This window comes from Sminthopsis crassicaudata, chromosome 3 (assembly GCF_048593235.1).
Source record: "Sminthopsis crassicaudata isolate SCR6 chromosome 3, ASM4859323v1, whole genome shotgun sequence".
Taxonomy (NCBI): Eukaryota; Metazoa; Chordata; class Mammalia; order Dasyuromorphia; family Dasyuridae; genus Sminthopsis; species Sminthopsis crassicaudata.
Window position 1 is genome coordinate 234633832 of NC_133619.1, and position 18163 is coordinate 234651994.

The 18163-nt window shown below is 34.9% G+C and overlaps 1 long non-coding RNA gene across 4 annotated transcripts; it reads right to left on the bottom strand.

Moving 5' to 3' along the window:
• Window positions 1-5181: 5181 nt before the first annotated feature.
• Window positions 5182-17898, bottom strand: LOC141559444 (uncharacterized). 4 transcript variants are annotated; one of them, XR_012487420.1, is made up of 6 exons: window positions 17655-17898; window positions 16329-16463; window positions 15735-15773; window positions 7788-7829; window positions 6697-6793; window positions 5182-5865 (listed from the first exon to the last, which is right to left on the bottom strand). It is a non-coding gene; the product is annotated as an uncharacterized LOC141559444 (long non-coding RNA). The 4 variants fall into 4 exon arrangements; XR_012487421.1 differs by lacking the exon at window positions 7788-7829 and adding an exon at window positions 12540-12570 and having other exon boundaries at window positions 6743-6793; XR_012487418.1 differs by lacking the exon at window positions 7788-7829 and adding an exon at window positions 12540-12570.
• Window positions 17899-18163: the final 265 nt, after the last annotated feature.

The following is an 18163-nucleotide window of genomic DNA, read 5'->3' on the forward strand; positions in this document are numbered from 1 at the left end:
AGAAAACATTTTTCATACAAATAAAGTAAGATCTAATCAGCTGGAAAAATATCAAGTGCTCATGGATTTAGCAAATATAATGAAAATGGCAATACTATCTAAATTAGACTTCTTATTTAGTGCCATAACAAAGAAACCCCAAGAAATTATTTTACTGACCTACAAAAATTAATAAGAAAGTTCATCTATAAGAAGAAAAGCTCAAGAATTTCCAGGGAATTAATGAAATAAAATGTCAGTGAAGGTGGCCTAGCTGTGCCAGATCTGAAACTACATTTTAAAGCAGAGGTCATCAAAACCATTTGGTAGTGGCTAAGAAACAGAGTTGTCAAACAGTGGGATAGCTTAGGATCACAGGGCAAAATAGCAATAACTATAGCAATCTAGTGTTTGACAAATCCAAAGATTCCAGCTTTTTGGATAAGAATTCACTATTTAACAAAAACTATTGGGAAAATTGGAAACTAGTATGGCAGAAACTAGGCATCAACCTACACTTAACCATATACCAAAATAAGGTCAAAATAGGTTCATGCTCTAGGCATAAAGAATGATATTATGAATACCTTAGAAGAACAAGGATAGTTTATCTCTCAGACTTGTGCAGGAGGAAGGAATTTGTGACCAAAGAAGAACTAGAAATCATTATTGATCATTAAATAGATAATTTTGAATTTAATAGGTTAAAAAGTAAACAAAACTAATGCAGATAAGATTAGAAGGAAAGTAATAAATTGGGAAAACAATTTTACATTAAAAGGTTCTGATAAAGGCCTCATTTCCAATATATAGAAAATTAACTCAAATTTAAAAGAAATCAAGTTCTTCTCCAATTGATAAATGGTCAAAGGATATGAACAGACAATTTTCAGATGAGGAAATTGAAACTATTTCTAGTCGTATGAAAAGGTGCTCCAAATTACTATTGATCAGAGAAATATAAATTGAGACAACTTGGTGATACCACTATCCATCTCTCATATTAGATAAGATGACAGGAAAAAGATAATAATGAATAATGGAGGGGATGTGGAAAAATTGGGACACTGATAAATTGTTGGTGCAACTGTGATTAAATCCAACCATTCTGTAAAGCAATTTGGAACTACGTTCAAAAAGTTATCAATCTCTGCATACCCTTTGACCCAACAGTGTTACTACTGGGCTTATATCCCAAAGAGATCTTAAAGGAGGGAAAGGGACATCTGCAAAAACATTTGTGGCAACCCTTTTCATACTGGCTAGAAACTGGAAACTGATTGGATGTCCATCAATTGGAAAATGGCTGAATGAATTATGGTATATAAATGTTATGGAATATTATTGTTCTGTAAGAAGTGACCAACAGGATGATTCAGGGAGATCTGGAATGACTTACATGAACTGATGCTAAGTGAAACTAGCAAAACCAGGAGATCATTGTGGTTGACAACAACAAGACTATATGATGATCAATTCTAATGGATGTGGCTCTTCACAATGAATTGATTCAGGATAGTTCCAACTGTTCGAGCAACGAAGAGAGTCATCTACATGCAAGGAGAGCACTGTGGAAACTGAATGTGGACCATAACATAGCATTCTCAATCTTTCTTTTGTTGCTTTCTTGCATTTTTGTTTTCCTTGTCAGGTGTTTTTTTTTTTTTTTTCTTTCTAGATCCCATTTTTCTTGTGCAGCAAGATAATTCTATGGATATGTATACATATATTGGATTTAACATATATTTTAACATTTATTGGAATACCTGCCATCTAGGGGAGCTGTTTGAGGGAAGAAGGGGAAAATGTGGAATAAAAATTTTTGCAAGGGCCATTGTTGAAAAATTACCCATGCTTATGTTTTGTAAATAAAAAGATAAAATAAAAATATATGAATTCATTATAATTCTGAAGTTGAGTTCTCCTTTGTTGTTGATCTTCTCATAAACATTTTCTTTGTTGAGTTGTTCTCTTTCTTCTAAAGGCAAAGACTTGTTTTATCCCCTCAAGCTCCATGATATTTCTCAAGATAAAGGAAAAAAAAATTCTAATTGTAAAGGGCTGAAACTCTTGAGTTAATGCACTGAGGTCGGACAACTGAGCATTTAAGGCTAATTACCGATTGGACAATGCTCTATTAGAATATGGTTGAAAAATGGCCATTCCACTATCCTGTGCTGGCCCAATCATTTGGTGTACACAGAAAATTGTAGGAGGGACTAGGGGGTGGAGTAAGACTAGCCAGAGTCACTTCTGAGGAGGAGATAAAGAAGTGAGGTTGTGGAGATCCTGTGTGTCCATTCCTTTCATTTCTACCACTAATGACCAAAAATAAAGACCATGGACTTTTGTTTATCCTGACTCCAGCTGATTCTAAGGTGTCCAGGGTGCTAGAGTGGTCACATTTGATGCCTAATGTGGAACCAAGGACTCTAATTTCACTGAAGAACTCCTTGGGGACCAGGAAACAGGGAGTGTATTAATAGACAAACATGGAACCTACTTTATTAAGGGCTAAACTAGTAACCTTTTCTAGCTGAAATGGGGCAGATATTAGGAAAAGATTCTCCCCCATCCACAGCCCTACCCCCACTTCCATCCCGAGGGGGCGCTATAGAAAGCATACTTAAGTTGATCAAGGGACAAGGCTTAATTATAACATGGTTACAGATCTCTAAATTCTTGGGTATATTAGAACACACATCCCCTTGGTTCTTAAAGGAAGAAGATATAGGGCCAGATAATTGGAAACTAGTAGGAGATCAACTATGTTAATACTACAATGATAAAGATCCTGGTTCAATTTCCAAGGAAATATTCTATATATACAACATAATACAATTGGCCTTCAAGAATCCTGCAAGTTATAGAAAAAAAAGAAAAATTTTAAGAATAGTCAGATAAGGAAGTGTGAGGAAAAAAGAGGAAAAAGAATGAACAGATTAATAGCAATATCACTAGAGGGCATGTGTAGTTAAGTGAGGATGGTGAATGGTCTGGTGATTCTCCCTCTGACCAGGCAGCTTCAACCCCACCTAAACCAGAACTGGTTCTTGACATGCCTCCATCAACTCCGCCTTCTGGGATGGAGGAGGGAGGAGTAGTGGAAGGGGCAGTGACATCACCAGGACTTTCATCCTGCCCCTGGCAATCATCCTCTCCTATGACCAGATTGCAAAAGGCACTACTTAAAGCCACAGAAGACTGGCAGGATTTAGCTGATTTGAAAATCAGAATGTATCCTGTGATTCAACAGTTTAATTCTCCAGGTCAAAAAGTAGAAAATAAACTCCTTTTGCTATAGAAATCCTCAAAGATCTGAAAAAGGCTTGCACTCTTTAGGGGGCTACATCAGCTTATGTTAAGATGTTATTACAGAATTTGGCTTATGAAGTCTTAACCCCTAAGGGCTGGAAATCTATAGCAAGGACCTGCTTAGAACCTGGACAAAACTTGTTGTGGCTTTCTGAATATAGTGAGCTCTGTAGTATACAAGACAAACAAAATATTCATAGTGGAGTTAATCCTCCAATCACCTATGACCAACTAATAGGTGTAGGTCCTTATGCAGAAATTTCAGTACAGATTAATTACCCCATAGCAGCATATGAGCAAATTGCTAGTGCTGCTATCAAAGCATGGGGTTTTATCCCAGCTAAACAGGACAAAGGAGAGGCCTTCATCAAAATAGCACAAGGGCCAAATGAACCCTTTGCAGATTTTGTGGGAAGTTTGCAGACAGCTGTCATACAAACTATTGGTGAAAATGCAGTAACAGAAATTATGATAAAGCAACTTGCTAAAGAAAACGCTAATGAGGTTTGTAGAAGAATTATACTAGAACTATCTCCTTTAGAGGAGATCATAAGATACTGTGCCACAGTGGGCAAAAACACCTTTTATAACCAGGCTATGATGCAGACTTGCCAAGATTTGAACATGAGAAGACAGGGTGCCTTTTGGCAAGGGACTTTCAGAGAGACTAGTCAATGCTTTCAATGTGGAAAATGTAGGACATCTGAAAGCTCAATGTTGGCATAGAGACAGAGTGAGAAAACAGGGTGGGAGAATAAGACCCAATACTCCATGTCCAAAATGCAACAGAGGCTTCCATTGGGCATCAGAATGTGGACTGATTCAGGGAAACGGGAGGAGGGGCCCAGCCTCAGGGCCCAAGGCAAAAAAAAAAAAAAAAATACTTGGGGCATGATGGCAGCCAATGCTACACCTAGAGAGTGCTTAGAAGTTCAGTATCCAGACAAAAACAATCAGCCAGGAAGCCATCTGATGGGAGAAAAGGATTACACAATCAATCACTGAGGAAGCAACCTGATGGGAGAAAGGGATTACAATTGGGGAGAGTAGAGTAGTATACAGCAAGGACAACTGAGATACCCCCTGAAGTGGTGAAATCTGTTCCTCTCCAGCCTATGGATCCCTTGCCTCCAGGCACAGTAGGCTTGACCATTTTACCTCCTGAGTGTACTTATAAAGCAGTGTATATTCATATACTCATGTGGGAAACTGGGGAATGTATTGATAATATCCCAGGCACTAATACAAGTAGACAATATGTGACTTATCAACCAGGAGAAGTAGTAGCATCAGGTTTATTGGTACAGACTCCTAATAAGCAATCTGGTGATAGTTGCCCAGATTCTGACTCCAAGCAACAAAATCTAGGAATATACTGGACAGAAGCTGTGACAGCTAATCAACCTATGCTCTCTTAGATTTAGTTACAGAAGTGGAAGGAATTGATGCTTAGTGAAAGCTCAAGTTAACTTACTTAGAAAAGAGTTTCCTGACCATCTGGGAACTTAAGTACATGATTTAAGAAGATAAAAGAAGGTAATACCTCAATTATTCTTTTGCACATTTACAATCCATATCACTTGCATCCCAAAGAGATTTCTAGAACAGTCTGAATTTTTAAAAAACCTGGCAAATTCTATGCTATCAACTTGAATAATTTCCTTTTTTGTTTCTCTATTTGTATTTACTTTTCTAGTGGGAGGTAGGGTAAAACAGCACCAGCATTTCAAATATTGATGAATGAATTTCTTTCCCTATTTAAACCAGTCATTTCTTAGCATGCCCTAAGAGAAATATAATTGATTAACTAATTAGAAATACCATTTATTGGTTTAACAACATGTAATACAAGTTTATTTTTTTTTATTAAAAATCGTATGTGTGGACAATTCTTTAACATTAGCCCTTGCAAAACCTTGTTTACTAATTCCCCCCCCCCTCTCTCATGCTCTTCCCTAGATTGCAAGTAGCCCAATATATGTTAAACATAGTAGAAATATATGTTAAATCCAATATATGCATACATATTTATACAATTTTATGCTACATAAGAGAAAAAAGTGAAGTAAAGTAAAATGAAAGTAAACAACAGCAAAAAGAGTGAAAATGCTATGTTGTGATCCACTCTCAGTTCCCACAGTCTTCTCTGGGTGTAGATGGCTCTTTTCATCACTGGACAACTGGAACTGATTTGAGTGATCTCATTGTTGAAGAGAGCCATGTCCATCAGAATTGCTCATTGTATAGTTTTGTTGTTGTCATGTATAATGATCTCCTGGATCTACTCATTTCATCAGCATCAGTTCATGTAAGTCTCTCCAGGCCTCTCTGAAATCATCTTGTGTTATGGGCCAGAACTCTTTACTTAAAACAAGGATTCTTATGAGGTGCTAATTCAGTGGAATTGATAAAGAGAGAGTTTTGATAAATTGCTAAAGGAGAGTTTTGTCTGGACGCGACTTGAGGCTGCTCTCTGCAAGAAGGGAAGTCGGCTCTCTACAGGAAGAAGAAACTGTCCGAGAGATTTGAGTTGACACAGCAGATCTCCTCCCAGAGAGCGATCGGCAGCTTCTGGAGACAACAGCACATTACATATAGTTTAGTTTAGTTCTCTAACTTCAGTGTGATTAATTGAATCTTACAACAAATAATGTTTTCCTAGTGATATAATGATTGGTTTATACTCAGTGTAGAGTACATAAGCTGAGACTCAGAGCCAGATTCAGAGACAGAGAAGACAAACAGACTAGAGGTGGGAACTCATACCCTATGATGCAAAGAGATTTATTCACTCTATCTCACACCACCATGGTGGTGGACCTGTCCTACTTAGCTTCTCCACTGAAGTCAAGACTTTGGAAGGCCTTTAAGAAAGCTAGCCTGGTTCCTATGCAAAGAAACTACATGGTGAAGGAGATAATAAAGGATTTGGACATTAAGACCCGGATTATGTGGATATCCATGGGGATCTTTCTCTGTCTAAGATTTTAAGGGTCAATACATTCTGAACAGAGCAGGGAGTTGTATTACAAGCATCTGGTTGAGACTCATGGAATATAGAAAGAGCTTTGGATTATATTTCACAGAATATATTAATGTGATCTTTCACTCAACCCATTTCCACCATTATTTGGCTGATTAGTGGCACTGAAATTATTGAAGTAGTTTAATCTCTCTCCCAATTTTCTCTATCTCTGATACAACAAAACTGTGTGAACTCTAGTGTCTTATATCAGAGATAGTTAAGTAATAACTGATAATAGATGGAGATTAAGAATTTTTCATCTTCAAGATACAGGAGCTTGTGTGTGATAATTAAATTAGAAGGGCATCAGATAATTAACAATATGCAGAGTTATCAGGGAATATTAATATCAACTGGTTAGAGAATAGAGTACTAACCTAGAATTAAGAAGACTTTATTTCAAATGCAGCTTCAAACACTCACAGGTTATGTGATTCCAGTTAAGTCACCCTCTGTATTCCTCAATTTCCTCTCCTGTAAAATAGGTATAACAAAATAAATATAATAATAGCATCTATTTCACAGAATTGTGAAGATTGGAGAATAATTTTAGATTCTTTAGCACAGTACCTGGAACATAATAGGCACATAATAAATTCTCACTCTCTCTCTTCATCCCCAGCCCATTGATTATCATTAGCAAATTGTGCAAAGAGTCATTGATTCCTAATCCAAACTAATGGATTAGATTTTGAATGCAGTTATCGTTGTCATTTGGGGAAAAATTTTAGACACACATTCTATGTATTTGTAAGGCTTTAAAATAGATCTCTAGGGCTTTCACAGCAGCTCTTTCACATTTTCATTTTCAGTGATCATTCAGCCTGGATTTGGCTTAAGAGAATGATGATAGTCCAATGTAATTGAAAACTATCTCTATTTTTATAGCTCATTTGGTACATTCATTCATACTTGTTTAGCATCATCTTTGAATGTGGATATAAATATTTACTATCCATCTATATATCATCTATCTGTGTGTCCATCAACAAGCATTTATTAAGTGCCTAATATGTAATAAGCACTAGTCATTCCACTTAAAAACAAAAATAAGCAAACAATCCATAATCTCTTGAAATCTATCTTAAATCAAGGAATAATATATGTATAGGTACATATAGAATGTTTGAGACTGAATTTGTACTGAGTCCTCAAAACTGAATTTGTCCTGTCCTCAAAACAGAATATATACATAAAATAATATAGAGATGTATTGTTTTTGGCAATCTTGTACTGGTTTCTAGTACATATATGTATGCATAAAGACACATGAAGTAGAGTAAGAGAGTGGACATTAGTAGGGGAACAGATCAGGAAAGACTTTAGAATGTAATGTTTGAAGGACAAGTAGGTGGTGCAGTTAATAGAATATTGGCCCTGGAGTCAGGAGGACCTCAGTTTAAATTCAGTATCAAACATTTGACATATTAGCTGTGTGATCCTTGAAAAATCACTTAACCCTGGTTACCTCATTAAAAAAAAAAGTGTTTCAATGAAGAGCAGGATTATGCTGGGAAAAAAAAAAAAGAGTTAAGGAGAAAGGGGATATCAGGCAATTCATAGCCAGTTCAAAGAAAAGGAGAAAGGATATGAATTAACAATCCTCATTTTAAAATTCCACCTATGTTTCATGCATTTAACTAATTTTATAGGATTTTTTTTAAAAAAGAGTTACTTCTCTCAAAGGGTTCACCTAAGATGCATAAATGTATCTGATAGGTGATTGCTATACTCACTTATAAGCTTCTCAGGACCCTGATTGAGTCACAACTCAGCTTAGTGCTGTCATTTTGGATATAATAGTCATCAATAAGTTGAGAATATAGCACAGGAAATGTTCATTTATTAGAGTAGATGACAAAGTCCACATTTGTGCTGCTATCTTTCCCTTTCTCATTCCAATTCTAAGAATGATTGTGAGTAACAGAATTTTTGGGGGTGTTGAGGCCTGGACACCTTGAAGACTACTTTTTTTTTTCATGCTGTCATAGTGATAGAAATCATCAAAAATATTTTTCCTGACAATCTTGACATTTAATTTTGATGTCTCAGAATATAGGGCATTCTTTGCATAATGTTTTTGGTTTGGAAAATTCCTGGCTTCAAAGACCTTAATCTCCTATTTTCAGGGTACACATTGCAATGTCCTTCTGTTTCTTCAAGCCATTTTATAATAGGATGATAAATGGGCATAGGAAGATAGCAGTAAGGAGAGTTCTGTATGTTGTCCAAGTTATTATTTCTTCCGTTTTTGCCAAATGCACATGGGATTGCAGTTGTAAATAAATATTTGAGTGAACTGATCAGAGAAATGCAAATTAAGACAACTCTGAGATACCACTACACACCTGTCAGATTGGCTAAAATGACAGGAACAAATAATGATGAATGTTGGAGGGGATGTGGGAAAACTGGGACACTGATACATTGTTGGTGGAGTTGTGAAAGAATCCAGCCATTCTGGAGAGCAATTTGGAACTATGCCCAAAAAGTTGTCAAACTGTGCATACCCTTTGACCCAGCATTGCTGTTATTGGGATTATATCCCAAAGAAATACTAAAGAGTGGAAAGGGACCTGTATGTGCCAAAATGTTTGTGGCAGCTCTTTTTATTGTAGCTAGAAACTGGAAGTTGAATGGATGTCCATCAATTGGAGAATGGTTGGGTAAATTGTGGTATATGAAGGTTATGGAATATTATTGCTCTGTAAGAAATGACCAGCAGGAGGAATACAGAGAGGCTTGGAGAGACTGAAATCAACTGTTGATGAGTGAAATGACCAGAGCCAGAAGATCACTATACACTTCAACAACAATACTATATGAGGATGTATTCTGATGGAAGTGGAAATCTTCAACATAAAGAAGATCCAACTCACTTCCAGTTGATCAATGATGGACAGAAATAACTATACCCAGAGAAGGAACACTGGGAAGCGAGTGTAAAATTGTTAGCACTACTGTCTAGCTACCCAGGTTACTTATACCTTCGGAAGCTAATAATTAATGTGCAACAAGAAAATGGTATTTACACACATATATTGTATCTAGGTTATATTGTAACACATGTAAAATGTATGGGATTACCTGCCATCGGGGGGAGGGAGTGGAGGGAGGGAGGGAATAATTTGGAAAAATGAATAAAAAAATAATAATAATAAATAAATAAATAAATATTTGAGTGACAGAAAAAAGAGAGGTGAATTATAGTCCTTTATGGCTATCAAAAATTAGGGGATCAAACTCAATTTTGTTAACATTTTGTCTATTTATTATTTTCCCTAACACTTTTTAAAGAATTCATATTCTCTGTAACTAAGGACCCAATCTAAAACCCTAACTTAAAAATATCACATTGATAACTTGAAAATCATCAGCCCAGGATCAAGTCCAGTATTATGACAAATAACATTCAGAACCCATTCTTCCTTTTAATTAAACCCTATGTTGTTATTCTATTTGAGCTTCAGACTCCAAATTAAAGGATAAAAAGTCAAGTTTCAAAAAATCAAGGGCATTTAAAGTAATCGGGAATATCCTTAATCTGATGGCCTAATGTTAAATGATTATCCAACAAAAACAAAAAAGAATAGATTATTTTATTAAGGCTTATTAGATTAAACAAAATTCTAAAGCTTACAGCAAGTGAAATTAAATTCAAAGCAACATATGAAACTCAAAATAATGTGGTATCTGGGTTTAGAGCCCCTAATTATCTAGAAAGCAAAATATAGAAGTGAAAACATTGGAAAATGAAAAAAATAACTTGACTGGACTTTTGGGAGCTAAAATGGTGGGGTAAGTCATTATAACTTTCGCATATTTCCCTCCACATAATGCTAAAATATCACCACTTAACAAATTTTGGACAGGGTAAAAGATTTTAGCTCAAGAAAATGGGAAGATTAGAGGAGGAATCCTCTATATCACCCAAGTAAATGAGAAGCACAGAGCAGGCAGTATCCCAGCAAGTCAGAAGCTAGCCCCACCTCAGCAAAGCAGTGGTATATCCTGGGGCCCAGCTTAATCAAGCAGGCAAAGACAGAGACAGCCCATATACCTCCTCATAGTCAAGACAATGAGAGAAATCTAACCTTGAGAGATTCCACATACTTCATTTTAAGCCCAGGAAAATATTAGATTCATGGAACATATATTTATTTTGAAGAAAACAAAACAAAACAAAACAAGAGTCAGCACATGACAGATACCAAAACTGCAACACTGAGTACCAGGAAGGCTGTCAGACTTTATAATTTACAACAGCATGAGCAATCTTTTTCAGGGTAAAGGTGAATTAATTGTTCATTGTTTTTTTATTTCTTTTTCTTTCTTTACTTTTTAAGTAAAAGCTGCTTTTTTTTTTTTGTTTTCCAAATATGTGTGTGTGTAACTTTCAACTTTCACCTTACAAATCTTGCCTTCTAATTTTTTTTTTCTCTCTGATTACCCCATCCCTCCCTTAGATGGAAAGTGATCCAATTATGTTTTAACCATGTGCAATTTTTCTATACATATTTCCACAAATATGCTGCACAAGAAAAATCAGATCAAAAAGGAAAAATGAGGGGAAAAAAGTGCATGCAAACAACAAAGAGTTAAAATTATATGTTGTAATCCATATTCAGTTCTCACTGTCTTCTCTTTGGGTACAGATGTCTATTTTCTTCATCATGAGACCATTGAAATGGCCTAAATCATCTAATTGTAGTCAAGAGCTGTGTCCATCAGAATTGATAATTGTAAAAATTTATTATTTCCGTGTATAATGTCCTCCTGGTTCTCTTACTTCACTTAGCATCACTTTATGTAAATCTCTCCAGACCTCTCAGAAAACAACCTGCTAATCATTTCATAACATTCATATAACATAACTTATTCAACCATTCTCCAACTCATGGGCATCCACTCAGCTTCCAGTTTCTTGCCACTACAAAAAGGGCTGTCACAAATATTTTTACACATGTGGCTTCCTTTCTCTCTTTTATGATTTCTTAAGGATAAAAACTCAGTATAAACACTGTTAGATCAAAGGACATGACAGGGAAAAAAAGGTGTTCTACCAAATTCTTTTAATGACATTTTTATGACTTCTCTAAAAACAAGAGAAAGGGGGAGTCACAGGTAACCCTAGAGAACTTCTAAATCTAACCTTTTAATACTTTTAACTTCTTAATCTTTGACAAAGATGCACTGTCTCTGGCAGACAAGTTTTTTAATCCACCATTAGGGCAGTGTCCAGTGCAAGCAGCTCCATTGTCTTTAAATAATTGCCAGGTCATGTGGAGAGACCCAGAAAGTGGTGAATTGAAGGGACCAGATAGGTTAACTGCTTGAGGGAGAGGGTTTGCTTGTATCTCTACAGATGGAGAAAAATCAGATGGGTGCTGACGAGCCGTATGTGGCTCATCCATCGGAGAGAGACAAAGCAGACCCTTGAAAGGAAGAAGACCCAAGAAACATTGGGTGGTTCCATTGCTGACTGTGCCCACCACTGAAAGAGCCTGGCAGTATGGCGTTTGACTCATGTACATCAAAAATTGTTGGACTTGAAAATCCTCAAAAATCATTGGATTCCCTGAGACATCATAAGACTGTTGTAGGACTTGAAAGCCCTCAGGAATCATTGGATTCTCTGAGAAATAAGACTGTTGCAGGACTTCAAAATATGTAGGGATCATTGGATTCCCTAACATATAAAAAGACTGTTGCAGGACTTCAAAAACTTGTGGGGACCACTGGATTCCCTGACATGTGAAGCAATGGACAATAGATTGGTTTTGGATTATCTCTTGGCTGCTGAAGAAAGCGTATGTGTGATTGATATTTACATACCCTCTTCTAGGACTTATGGAAATCTTTTATAAGACCATGTTAATTTATATTGTTTGTTCTATCACTACTTGCATGTACAATTCATGTTTGTTACACCTCATTGAGCCTACCCTGAACTGTGGGGAGAGTCATCACTAAATAGCCTCTGCGTTATTGCTATGTGCTTATATAATACCTCCCATATTGATGGGTTTGTGCATACTTGTCTCTAATAAGACCCTTCAACCCAGAAACCCGCTAGCAATCCCCACTTCCCTTTGGTACTTTTCATCTCCCTTCCTGAGATGTCGGGGGGAGGGGGAGTGATCACTTCCTTTTTGATGTTTTCACCTCCATTCCTGAGAAATCAGGAAGGGTGTGATCATCTCCTTTTTGCAGTTCTCACCTCCCTTAGAAGTCAGGGATGGCATGACCACCTGTGTTATAAAACAAAAGAAAGTAGGAGATGTAAAGGGCTAGAACTGAGCCAGATGCACTTTACAGAGATAACCTAGCATTTAAGGCTAATTATCAATTGGACAATACTCTATTAACATATGCTTGGAGAATGACCCTCCCCAACTATTCTGTGCTGGCTCCATCAGTGGGTGTGGACAAAGAAGGAAAAGAAAGAGATGAGAGGGCGGAGTAGGACAGGCAGGATCATTCTTTGGTGGTGGAGAGAGAGGAAGGAGGTGTGGACATTCCTATATCTAATCCCCTGACAAAGACCCCAAAAGACTGAGAATAAAGACTTTTGCTTATCCTGATTCCTGCTGATACTTAGATATCCAGGGTCTCAACATTTACACATAATACTTTCCCTTCTATTATTGGAATGACTGTGCCCATGGCTTTTACTCCTTAGATATTTTTCTTTCACTTTTTTTTTCTTTAAAAGTATTTTATTTTAAAATCTAAATACATATAAAGATAGTTTGCAACATTCATATAGTAAGACTTGATGTTCTAAATTTTTCTCCCTTCCTCTCTTACCTCTTTCATCTATAAGACAGCAAACAATCTGATATAGATAAAATTTGTGAAATTAGACTTTTTTTCTATGACAATCAAGCTCAAATTCATGAAACATTTTGCAACACTCATCACAACACATAGGCTAGTACATTCTCCTGCAAAGGCAATTGACATTTGTTTTGCATATATGTTTCTATTCATATAAGTATATGCTATCTCCTTTGATAGAATATAGTATTACTGATGCTAAGAATTATTCCAATTTTGGACTACGGTTGCCTTTTCATAACATATAATGTATATTTAAAGAGATGTTTCTGTGGTTTTATTGATTAATGTGTTGTATATATAATGAGTTGTATATGTGTTGTATAATGCATGATGAAAGAATGGGAAAAGGAAATAGCAAGTTTTCTTTAAATACACAACATTTTGTGGATCTTTGAAATACCAGTGTGCCAAAAGCTGAAGTTGTAAATCATTTAGAGGACAATAATATGGTGATAGATATTGATAGTTTGTAACATTTTAATATTTTGTGTCATTTGTAGGTGGGAATTACATAAGAAGTAAAGATGAGAATGAGTTGTCATCAATAACATTTTTAAAAGTACCCACATTGAAACACTAAAATATACAAGGAGAAATCTATTTTAGTAGTATTTCACTTCTATTAGTTAACTTAATAACTAATTACTTGAAAGTAATGAATCTTTCTGTAAAATTTAATAAGTGATTCCTTACTAATTCCTTACTAATTAGCTAAATTCAAAGGTTTATTTGAATGGTGAAAGAGAAGAGGGAACAAGATTCAATACTATATCAAATAAGGAACCTAGACTGAAAATAAGTTCAATGGGAATAAAGTTAGACAGTCTAACATCATGTTCTGATGACTTAGGACTTAGTTTTATCTTAGCATACAATTCTCATTATTTGTTGTTTGACTCTTTTGTAATTTATGTCTATAATTTATTATAATATTCTGCTTTTATAATGTTAATTTCTTTTCAAGCAACTAATCTCTGCCTAGGGTGTTTCTAAGAAGATGGAAAGGGTGTGTTCACACCTAAGCACTTCTAAGAAATTATGGTTCACTTGTTGTTAATATGAAAACTAGAAATCATTAGAGAGAAAGAGAAATAGCTATTTTCCTGCAGTTTGAGACAAATACTAAAGAAAAACTAAGTAAGAAAAAAAAAAAAAACTAGGCTCAGGTAAAAGCAATTCTCCTTTGAGTGTGTCATATTTTTTAATGAAAATAACACAAAAGACAGCATCAAACATCTTTTCCAATACTAAGAAAAGAAACCTGAAAAAGTGATTTTCTTTTTCCTCAGAGACAGAAAATTTATTTTGTGGCTATTCAGCACCCAAAGGTAGTAACTAATAGTTACATGATACAGAAGTTGAGGGGAAATGCCTTAGAAAAGTATGGCCCTTGTGTGAACCAGCTGAATCTGGAGAGTAATCTCAATTTATAAATAATTAGTATTTCAAATATTACCTAGTATTGAAAAAACTGTTTATCAGATGGTTCTCAAAGATAAATATTTTCTACAAGAAGGTATCATTTATTATGATTACCAGTAAAAGAAATGTAACAATTTATGTAAAACTTTAGCTATATACTATATTGAAATTACTTTTATTTATAACAACATCATTTCACTATTTCTTCAAGTGATTTCTGCATTATTTGAGTCTGGGTAACTTTAACTACTCAATCCTTATTATATTCTAACTGGATGGATCTATGTACTGGTTTATACTGGTTTATACTACTTGAGGTTAAGGATCATGGCTTATTTATCTTCTTATCTTATATTGTAATGCAATATGTATGCAAACATATAGCATACATACACATAAATATACCCCTATGCAAATGTATGCATATATATATATATACATACATAAACATATAGTATATTCATGTATGTTATCTAATTATATAACTGATATGTGTTACACAGCTATATAATTAATTAGATTAACTTATGGAAGAATCATATGATGAATATTTTAATATTAATTTAACATTGACATAAAGTGAATATATGTGTCATCCTGACTTTCTCAAAAAAGCAGTCAATTAAAAAGACATTTTTATTTAAATGTACTTAGATTTGGTTTGACCACAACAATCATTTGTTAATTCAGCCAACATTTCTTGAAATCCTATTACTTCCAAAACACAGTGATAAATGTTAAAAGAGATATAAATATAAACTCATTATGTGTAATCTTCAAGGATCAATTTGGAAAGAGAATTAAGATGCATTCACATATAATACAAATGTAAGAAAATGTGGAAAATGCATGAAGAATAATGGTTTTCTAAGAGTTCTAGGTACAGTGAAAATGTGGATATAATACTGAGTTATCCTGAGGAAGGAATATGGAAACAGATGAACAAGTCCATAGAAATTTTGCTGAAACATGTTTTAATTGTAAAGACCCACTTGATCTATACACATTCCAAAAATCCTATTTATACATGTAAATTTTAGTGCAGCGCTCAACTCCTCTCATGTTCCATATAGCTGAAATTATTGTCAACAGTAAGCATATATATTTGAAATAAATAGAAGAACATGGCAGACAGGAAGAATTTTCTTACCTCTATGTCGTGAATTGTGCCTTGTGACCTTGTTCATTCCTTTCATGCACCAGAAAGAAAATATTATTTGAATGATTGTACATAAAAAGCCAACATCTTTTATTTATATCATTACATTCTTAAATGCACTGTATAATTGATCTAAAGTTATCATAAATTTAATATTTAACATTGTCACTCACACATTGAGTGTGAGTGAATGCATGACAATTGTTAATATTAATATTTATTATTATTAATTTCAAACAGTCTTGTAGTCCTCCAGGAGTCAGAAGTGTTCATTATCTGTATTTCCCCAAAGACTGACAAATTTGACTCATTCTTCCAACTGGTTTGTATAGTGACAGAAATTTTACAGGATTTTAAACACAGTAGGTATTGTATAATGAAGCTCCAGTGAATGTAGTAGATAAAATCACTAGAAATATCTTTCAGGGAGGAGAAAAATCATTAAAGGACTCTTATAATAATGCCAAGAGATATGGGGTTAAACATAAAAGAGGAAGCTAATATAAAATAACTTTCTCTTCTTTTAGAGATAAACATGAATTTTATATTAGTATTTCAAAGAAATTAAAAGAAATTAAGTCTCACCAAAGAAATTATAAGACTCAACATCACCTCATAGACTTCAAAGAGATCTCAGTCTCTAGTCTTTATTCAACCTCAAAAGACATACTATGACATAAACATGTTTGACAAGTGGTCATGCAGTCTCTGGATGAATATCTGCAAAGAGAAAAAAAAAATCCACTACTTCCTAAATCCCTTCATTACATGTTTAAATATTGTTGTTAAATATTTTCCTCCTTCACATGAAGACTAAATTAGATTCCTCTTAAATTTTAAATGATTGATTGTGATTCTTCTATCTGAAAACAAAAAGTTCAATCCTTCTTCCTTATGATAGCTTTTCCAACAAAGTGATTATAATCTCTGTGAATCTTATTTTTTTGTCCTCAAAATATCCAATTCCTTCAATTAATTCTCACATGACATGAATTTGGCTTTTCATTGTCTTTGTTGCAATCCTCTGCATGCTCTCCATGTTGTTGAACTGACATGGTTTCATGTTTAATAATTTAATTTAATAGTTTAATAATTAAGGAAATGACAGAAATTAGTTGCTCCACAACATACCAAAGAAATCCTGAAAAACCATCAGTACTTCAAAAGTTCCAAGACTTTGTCACTGTAATTACTTCTTTCAAAAGCATAGATCATAAGCCTTCTAGTAAGTTAATTTTGTGAAAAATAAAAAAAAATAACATTGTAGCCAAAATTCTGATGTTGAAATTATCTTTTCTTGCTTAAACTTCAGAAGCATTACAAGAGTTTACTTAGTATCTTTCCATGTTGGCAAGATTACAAGGTCTTGTGTGATGATGTGGTTTATAAAAATGTAAATTTATCTCTGTCATAATAAAGTTACTGCATAGGATGTTGTTGAAAAATGTGATAGCAAACTGATAAGAATATAGAAATTCATGTGTGATAAGTATAAGAGATAATTTATTTGAGATATAAAAATAATAATAGCAAAATTTTAAAAAATATTCTTTGGGCTTAGCTAATACTTAAGGGTTCATAAAGATAAAATAACAAATATGGTAGATATTGGAATTTATTTTCTAATAATTTTGTAATATTGGTTTCCAAAAGGTTGCATGCCCACCATTAATCATATAAACATCCATCCTTCTTTGTAAGAACAAACTAGCTTAACATAGCTGTCAAAGGCTAGAAAAAATGAGTAAAAAGAAAAGTGAAGAATAAAAATTGCATTTAGGAGCCAAGATGGCGGAGAAGAAACACACGACTCAGTGAACGTCCTCACTCCCTTGCAACCAATTAGATAAATTAAGTCTCAAAATAAGCCCAGGACTGACAGATACCACAAGGACTGGAAGCACGACTTACCAACTGAAGAGAATCTGGAGTTTCAACAGAGAAGGTCAGTTCCCAGGGGAGGAAGAAGAGAGACCAGCACAGACGGTGGGGTAGTGGCACACTGCGCCCATTGCGCTGGGAAGGGCTCTGGGATCAGAGAAGCCACTGAGGTAAAGGAATCTGGCACAGGCTGTTAGCTCTTCTCTGCTAATTATTTAGCAGTTCAGAACAGAAAGCCAAAATATTTTAAAACTCAGATTAGATTTTCCCCGGATCCTGGAGGTGACTCAGCAGATCTCGGCACCAGGGGGCGTGGCCTCAGCTACCACCTGAGAATAGTTAAGAGATTGACAAGTGGGTGGATACGGCCCAAGGCAACACACACTGCCTAGTGTAGCTGGAGGGAGTGGAACTCAGCTCCAGGAAGTCCCAAGTGGTATAGCATCTAAATTTCTAAAGGAAAAGTTAAGAGAACTGCAAGAAGAAATAGACAGTAAAACCATAATAGTGGGAGATCTCAACCTTGCACTCTCAGATTT